Here is a 9,631-nt window from a genome sequence, read left to right on the forward strand (position 1 = left end):
TTTGTTTTTTAATCATTTTCCTTTCTTTGATAGGCAATTGTATTCAGTATGAGTTCTTTGTTTACCAGTTATTTGATTGTGATTTCTGTTATTTTTTTCTTTTAGATCTGATGATGAATACGCGAAGTATTCGAAACGTTATGCATTTTAAAGTAAAAAATCTGAAACAAGATGTTAAGTAGGGACCATTCAGGCTTGTTCGCATTTGCGTTCCTCACGTGTGCCCCAAAGAATGAGGTGATTTGATGAAATACCATGCCCAAGATTACCAACCGAGTGCCAGCAGGGAAATGGGAATAGCCTCGGCTACCATCCTCTTTTGTCCCGTCGTGTTGGTCGAGTGGTTAAGGGATCCTGTACGCCAGCAGAGTGCTCCTGGCAGTATGGGTTCGAGTCACTTCTGGGGTGTGAGTTTTCAGTTGCATATAGTCCTGGGGACCATTCAGGCTTGTTCGCATATAAATATATATATATATATATATATATATATATATATATATATATATATTTATATATAAGGTGAGGGAACAGTGTAGTGGGAATTAATATGCTTAGGAAATAGACTGAAATAAGTCAGTATTAACTTACTTATGTCCCGGTGTGGGGGCTGAGCAGGTGTGAGGCTATGAGTCATTAACGTTGTGTTAATTGGGCAGGATAATGTCTCGCAGCCCTCTATCTCTCGCCCTCGTTGAAAGGCTGGCGGTTGGTCGTGAGTGACATTAGTTCTCCTTAGCAGACTGTGGAGCGGATATGATAATGACTCGATGACGTCTGTCTCTCACCTCCGTCATTTGAGGTAAGGATTGTAACCTGAAATGGAACAATGATATTCAGCATGGTTTTATGGGGAAAAATATTATTATGCAGGTGTTTGCTTGCAAGTGGATGATGATGAAAATGTAATACAAGTAAGAGAAGTATATGTATATTAAGCTTACGTTTATGCGAAGCTTCATTCCGACGCTGCCCACCTCGAGGGGTCGGTGGTGTACAGTATGGACACTTCAGCGTTTTGTAAACTGAAATTGAAAAAAGAATCATATTTAAGTGTGTGGAATGTAATCGTCAGGGTAAGTTAATATCCTTACACTATAGGAGAGAATAGTTTACACATGATATTTCCCCTGTGGGTGCAATAACTGAACTGTGGAAGAATAAATAAGAATATCACTCACGGTTATCACAGAAAATCTTCTGACATCGCTTGCATTTGATGTAATGGCCTAGGGGTGGTTTTGCGCAGCTCTCACAATCTAGACGACAGCGTTGAGTTGGTGACGGTATGTACAACACTCCGCATTTCATGCAGGCTGTTAAAGTTCGTCTTTCCATGATGTGGAGCGGTGTGGTGTGTAGCGAATGAAGACTCCTAGTGAACTAACCTCGCGTTTGTTTGTGTGTGTGGAGGAAACGAAACCGGTCAATTGAGAAGTGATTGATGATGACAGGTGTGGCCTGCTCCTGATAATAACATTGCCAGTCCTAAAATGCAAGCAGCAGTGGTAGGACAACCATGGCGGGGTGAACATCTCCCAGACTCCCCCTGTAGACTTTGAAAAAACGATTAAGGTTGATGGGTGACATCCGGGGTGAGGGGAGGGGGGCCGGTGCGACATATGACCCCACCACCTTAACACAAACACAGGCCACTCAAGCGTGGGGCGTCAAAGACCACACACCGGGGGGCTGGCGACATGGAGGTACACTGCTCCTAGTACAGTTCACGGCTCCTATGTGGTCTGCTGGTATGTGGTGAGAACCTCATGTCTATGTGGACACACGTGTGCGTGTGGTCATGTGATGCTGCTGAGTATGTACCCCTCTGGAAGCAAGCAAGCAAGCAAGATGTGGGAGTGAGGGAAGAGACCCACCCACACTGTTTACAGAAAAAAACTATTTACGCCTCATTGATACATTCCATTTGCTGCTGAGACGCTCTACCTCCAACACAGGCCTGTCTGACGTGAAAACTAATCGCCGTCATTGAACACCAACGACACAAACAGAATTGGGTGAGAAAGTTATACGTTTTTTTCCCTACATAAAACAGACAGTGCTTAAAGAAAAGAATGAGACCCACACTATCAGACAAAGCTGCTGCCTGCTCCCCTCCCTTCCCCTCTCCCCCTATCCCCTCCTACCCCTAACCACCCATCTTAAGAGCCTGGTCTCCTACCCTGTTAGGGGTAGGGGTGGCCCTCCCCTCCCTCCTCAACTTATCCTACATACTGTTATTTAACTATATATTTATATCTACACACGATTAACTCGACGGCACATATTCATACATATTCATCTACTACTATTGCTCACCTGTTCACCACACCTGTTCCTATACTTACACTTTACCCTACATGACCCACATAGCCCCACATGCCGCTGCCCCACTCCAACATGATTACCGAGTGACTAATGCCGCGCGGCCGGAAGGCACGCGCGCACACCCCGGGGAACTCCCAGAACTCTTTGGGACTATACACTTGTGCACCATCTGAGCAGGGGGGGCCTAACTGGCTCACCTGCTCAGGTGGTGCACACGGTTCTAGTCACAATTTACCCTACTTATGCATACTAGAAGCTTTACAAGAATGTAAAAACATCAATGCCATGTACTCCCATTAACCCAATATATCTTCTTGTATTTATATAAATAAATAAACATATCGTTGAGTGTGTGTTACCATTGTCAGTGGGCAGGAGCCACACACACTGATGGTATGGCCAACTGGTATCAAAGGTAAGGTGGACCCATAGCATCGTTTATAATAATAATAATAATATTATTATTATTAATTTTATTTACAAGAAGGTATAATGGGTTTGTGAGATTAATAAGATTGGTATTTTTACATTCTTGCAAAGCCACTAACAGGCAAAGCGTTTCGGCCAGGTCCTTAATCTAACATATCAGGTAAGATGAAAAGGTACATTGTAGTACAATTTTATATCAACATATAAAAATATAAATTGATAACTACAATATATTTTTTTTTTTTTTTTTAAAAGGATGCTACTAAAGGACACTTTTCCTTTTTTTTTTAAAGGACCCTGTTTATCCTAAAGAAATTTTTATCCTAAAGGAACTTTAGGATAAAAGGAACTATAGAGGAACGTAAAGAAACTTTAGGATAAACTGCCAGCTAAGTTTTATTATTTTGTTGTTATTCCCTCCGTTGCCTAAACAGGGAGGAACCAGAGCAGTGTCCCATAGCGACCAGAGGTCGACTGTTGAGTGAGTGAGGGTAAGGTGTATTGTCGTAATTAGTGGTGAGGTGAATGCCCCAGGTTGGTTGAGAAGACTATCTCTGAATGAGTTACTCAGTTACAGCACCGCGCCTGTGCCAGGTAAGTCCACGACGGGCTCACCATAGCCCGTGTTACTTGGAACTTTTTGTTCCGAGTAGCTGAGTCTAAAACAACAACAACTGAGTTACTTACAGGCTCACTATAGCACGTGCTACATATGGACATTTCGTTCTAAGTGATGGTCTCTCTTCATGCACGTTGGCGTTCAATCCCCGACAGTCCAAGTGGTTGGGCACCATTCCTTCCCCCCATCCCAACCATATCCTGACCCCTTATTGTATCACGGCCTGTGTCTTACTGATGTTATCAGTAGTGATACGATTTTGTTGTCATAGAGAGCTAGTGAGAATTTGGTGGTGGTGGTCCTTAAAATGTTGTCTAGGGAGTAAGGAGTAAGGAAAACAGCCTAGTACACAAGTCACAAATTTATATGTATAAGTCACACAGGAATACATTCAACAAGGCGTTTTCCTCACAACATAAGATCACTATGTTTTATAACCTCAAGTGGCTCTGACCACCCCACGGCTCACCATCCCATACCTGGTACCGTGCACCCAGCCACCACCGCTATCATCCACTGACACATATATTTTAGCCTCTAGGAAACCTGGACTCTTATAAAACCTCTCCAACTTCTGTAATATTACTCTACCCAACCTTGCAACCCTGGTTATATACAAGGATAGGCTTATCTGACTGTACGGCCGGAGAAAACCCCTCAAATAGCAGGAACGGTCGGCAGCGATACACCTCCCCCTCCAGTCAAGATGGCGTCCACCTCTCTTGCATCATCGCTCCTTAATACTCTATTCTTTACATATGCTATCAAACACATTACTGATTTTATTTACTATATTCCCCATGCATACCTTTTGATAGAGTTTATTTTTCCCTTACATAGTTAGGCTATTCCAGTTCACATTATTTCTGATGATCTCCAGCTGAGAAGGCACTACTTTACTGGGCGGAGTATTAATGGTGACTCGAGGCTTCTCTGATCTCAGCTGTGGATTTAGTCTAATGAACACTCTCCACTGGGTCTACCAACATTTTACAACCGAAACCAATCTCCACAGGAGGTAAGGTTCGTAACACCCAATCAGGCTGCTTAATAAGTGAAGTGTTACGAACCTTACCTCCTGTGGAGGTTGGTTTTGGTTGTAAAATGTTGGTGGACACAGTTGAGAGTGTTTATTAGACTAAATTCACAGCTGAGATCAGAGAAGCCTCGAGTCACCATTAATACTCCGCCCAGTAAAGTATTTGGGTGGAGTATGCTATATAGTCGTAATGGCTTGGCGCTTTCTTCTGATACTTCCCGATCCCTTCCCTCTCCCAGAAGTTAACTAGTGATTTTTTTTGTTAATGTAAGAGAGTGAGGCGAACGTTGTCTGTCATGAACAGTTGAGACTTCAGCTTCACTCCTTCAGTACATTTGGAGGCTTTGTCTGGGACAGTCAGGGGTGAGCTCCACTTGTCATTACAATTATCAAGGCCTAAATATATGGTTAGGACCAGACTAACATCACAACGAATAATACCAAATTTGATAAAGTTCAAATCTTCACACAAATTCATAAGTGTGAGTTTTTATCCATTATTGTTACTATGTGATAAGACATTTCTATTACTTAATATTAGATGTGTAGTTGATAACGCTTGAAGAAACATGTCACACTGTCCTGTCACCTCACTTCAAGCATTAATGTATTGGTATTCACTTTCCCACTATCAACTGCTTGAAAACTATTAAGAAAGAATGAGAGTACATTTGTTGTATATGAGTAGCCCTTAGTGAAGTTGGTGCACTATATATCAGAGCGATGATCATTCAACTTCACTCACTATAAATGTATTGACTGCCAATTTATGATAAACATATACATATACTCACCATAATAGTTATAGAATGTATTTTTAACATTTCTCATCAGGAACTTCACGGCTTCAGACTTGCCTTGGAACGCCATCTGCATCATGAAATATGCTGGAAAACAGAATATAAATATTTTTTTAATAATTTACACAAGCACAAACATATATACACATATATACAGATGTATACACAACTCACGTTATGTATACCTAAAACATTAATAACCAGGGAACACAGATTCACACAAATTAATCACAATGTTATTATTGAAGGCTCAGTCAGTGGGGTCGCAAAAACTTGAACGAGACCCGGATACATTCGGCCATCAGTGTTGCCCGAGTGTGTTAGATAATACATAACATCCTACAACATGTGGCACAGCCATGTGTGTTGTGGTCTGGGAATTCAAAATGCAACAGACAATTAGATAAAAAAAACAAGGATTCTTCTTTATGGAACGCTTAAGAGAGTACTAGGTTAAGTTAAGCGTCGATCAAGAAGTGCCTGTCAATTCTAATATTAAATATATACACGTTGAGAAAATCAGTAGGATCCATGAGGAGCATTCGAATCTGCGCACTTGGTACTCCCAAGTAATTGCATTACAATTATCGTAGTAAAGGTCGAGGGCATGTGCATGGGAGTACCCAGTGTTCGAGTTCGAATCCTCCTCATGGCTTCTACTGATCTTCCCCCCTCCCCGCTCAGCTCGTTGTTGCCGTGAGGAGGGCTTAGTGGGCGGCTGCCGGAGTGTGATGCTCCTTGGGACAGTCCTCTATCCTATTCTAGCCTGGTGCTCCTGCTGCCGTCCTCTCCAATTCTGCTGAGCACCTTTTCCTTTTCCTTCTGTTTCGTTTTTCTCCCCCCTCTTCTCCTATCTGCTTGCCGTTTCCTGCCGACCTTTTGCTTGTTCTGGTTCTTCCCTTGGACTTCTTTTATTTTGACGCCCGGGTGCTTGAGGAGGCATACTCTTGCACCCGTAGAACTGTAGTACCCGACGTCGAGAGCGAGGGGAACCATTTATTGTCAATCCCCCTTTCGTCACTGAACCCGATCTCGACGGACTGTCGGTTCTTAAGGTGGCGTTTGTGGGGCGTATACTCACGACGCACCTCTAGGAGGCCCCGGCAAGATCGGCGATAGCTTCTTGTTGGGTGTCCTGCCTCTAATTGTGGCTCCATGGTGGGTGTGGGGGCACATTCGTGAATGAATTTTCCCTTTCGTAATGATGATAACCCCTGTTTTGACTGTTTCTGCTTTACCTTCTCAGGCTTGTGGGGTGGGCGACCAAGCCCCTGAGTTGGTCCGTGATGGAAGAGCGGGCTCTGTAGCCTCCGCTGCATTAGGCCCCGACCTTGCTCCTCTTTTGGCCTCTCTGACTCCTTCCCCTGGCTTCCCTCCCTCCTCTGTGGTTGGGTCGAGCCCCAAGCCCCCAGTGGTGACTACCTCGTCCCCTGGCGCGGCTCCATCTCTAGTTGTAACTACTGCGCCTTTTAACCCCTCTCTCTCTGGGGGTTCTCACCGCCGTCCTCGTCACGGCCGCCCTCGCTCGATTCCTTCCAGTTCTACTACCTATCAAGCCTTGTTTGGTCCCGCTTCGTGGGCCAAATATTTTGAGCTCCTCCCTCTTGATTCTGCGCCTCCTGACGATTTTTCCCTCTATCGACATCTCATTGATTCCGTGAATGCCTCCATTACTTTCAACCCCACTCGTCTCGGTACATGTATCGTTGCTGCTCCTTCTCAGGATGCTGCTTCCCGCTTGGCTGCCTTATCCTGCCTTGGCGAGACCCCTGTTCGGGTCTCGAAGAACGCTCAGTTGAATGCCAGTGTTGGCACTATTCTGCTCCCGCCCCATGTTGCGACCGGTGTTCGGGACCTGCGCGACTGCCACGACGATATTCGACATATCCTTGCTATTTCCCCATCATCCCGACAGCACTTGGTGGTAAGCTTGGGCATAGATATTTCATCGAATCATCTCACTTTGTGGGGCCACGTGAGCAACACAAATGCGAACAAGCTTATCAAGGTGAGTTGGAATATTAATTGGGTAATATGTGTTGGGTCATTGATCGATTGAATGCTAGACTGGGGGATATAAGCAGTAAAAATTGCTAGTAGACCATGACTTGTGACTATTTTTACCGCTTAAGCATTCTCCTGTAAATAAATGTTACACTAATCTTATATTTAAATTAAGATATCTGCAAAATACTTTGATTGGAAATGAGGACGAGTAATGTGGTAATACCACTTTCATGGTCCTTATCGGCTACCATGAGCTCCAGCAATTTTACCACAACTTCGTGTAACATTACTTACCTGGGTCCAAAACGGCAGTCTTGTCAGTCACAATGAGAAACTCCACCACATCTACGTGACCATTCCACGCAGCTTCACAAAGTGGACACCTTCGTTCTGAAAGAACCCAATTGTTAAATATCTATATCCATTAAAGAGAATATCAGTTTGCCTTTATGTCTGTTTGAAGTTAGAGACCAGACGCATGGGGCAAGCCGTATAAAACTTTCTATGGTGACGGTCCCTTATTGAAGGATGTTCATAGGCGGGTCAACGTCAGCACCCTCGTCTCGTTTTTGCATGACAGGGCAATTGATAGTAATTTTCAATCTCGATAAACATCACAACATCCTCACTAAGGTTCATCGAGCATATTACTCTTTACATGAGTATATCTTAGTTTGGCTTATGTAGTTTATTTACTGTTAAGCACTGTGTGGAGTGAAGATGGTTTGGGCATTAACAGTTTCAACTAAACTGTGTATGCCCAAATGTCTGCACTTCCCAAACCGATTGCTACTGTAAAGTACAAACTTGAATATGCATATGGGACTGTCTTCACCCACAGACCTGGAAACCCAATTCGACCCATCATCAGTCAGATACCTATGCCATCGTACAGGCTACCTAATCAACTCAACACTTCTAACTCCCCTACATACCACAAGCTTTAGGTCTCCAAAGGAATTTATTTACTGTAGAGGACAGGAATCAAGTGTAAGAATGAAGAGTCGCTGTAGAGACCCGTGGAGGTGACCATTGGAATGATGATGGACAAAACTTATCAGCATCCTGTTTGTACTCCCATTGACATCCCAGAAAGCACACTCAGGAAGCTAATCGAAGCATGTACTTAAGAGGCACCCCCTTCTTGAGTCCTAATGGGAGCATGAATAAGCAAGCAGACGGCGTTGCTATGAGTTCCCCCTTTGGTATCATGTTTGTTCATTTTTACATGGGTACCGTCGAAGAGAAAGTCCTTGTTGACATGGGTCTTAAGACAAGTGTATACTGTAGATATGTAGACGATATATTCTTATTGGTACCTGATACTGAGCTCGGCCCCCCCCCCCCCTCCATCCGCATCTACAAGGGGATGGAGAACGATTAATTTACATGCTTAATAAACGTATGACGAGAGTAATCACTCTCAAACAGATACTGAGCTCCTTTCCGATTTGTAGTTGTAACGTAGATATATGACCTAACCTAACCAACCCTACCTAACCTAACCTAATTTATCTTTATAGGTTAGGTTAGGTTAGGTAGCCGAAAAAGTTAGGTTAGGTTAGGTTAGGTAGGTTAGGAAGCCGAAAAACAATTAATTCATGAAAACTTGGCTTATTAGGCAAATCTGGCCTTGCATAGTAGGCTGAAAAGTGCGTTCTGGCTACTAGGTACGACATATATATATATATATATATATATATATATTATTAAATATGACAGAAAAAGTAAGATTAATAATTCTAACACGAATTTTCTCAATCGTTCGTACATTTCTTTTCACTGTTGAAGGTAAATCAAAAATCAATTCTCCAAAATTCATTTTTATTTCTAGTCTGACGCGACACGAGCGCGTTTCGTAAAACTTATTACATTTTCAAAGACTTTTAGTTTACAAATACACAACTGAATAGAACTTACGCATCTCCGATTTTATATCTACATTTGAGTGAGGAGGATGGGGTGAGGTGGCATTAATAGGGTATTAATTTCATCAACACAAGACAGAACACGAAACAATGGGTATTGAATAGAAGTGTTTGTAGAAAGCCTATTGGTCCATATTTCTTGATGCTTCTATATTGGAGCGGAGTCTTGAGGTGGGTAGAATATAGTTGTGCATTAATTGGCTGTTGATTGCTGGTGTTGACTTCTTGATGTGAAGTGCCTCTCAAACGTCAAGCCGCCTGCTATCGCTGTATCTATCGATGATTTCTGTGTTGTTTACTAGGATTTCTCTGGCGATGGTTTGGTTGTGGGAAGAGATTATATGTTCCTTAATGGAGCCCTGTTGCTTATGCATCGTTAAGCGCCTAGAAAGAGATGTTGTTGTCTTGCCTATATACTGGGTTTTTTGGAGCTTACAGTCCCCAAGAGGGCATTTGAAGGCATAGACGACGTTGGTCTCTTTTA

The sequence above is a fragment of the Procambarus clarkii genome, chromosome 69, assembly GCF_040958095.1.
Source record: "Procambarus clarkii isolate CNS0578487 chromosome 69, FALCON_Pclarkii_2.0, whole genome shotgun sequence".
Lineage (NCBI taxonomy): Eukaryota > Metazoa > Arthropoda > Malacostraca > Decapoda > Cambaridae > Procambarus > Procambarus clarkii.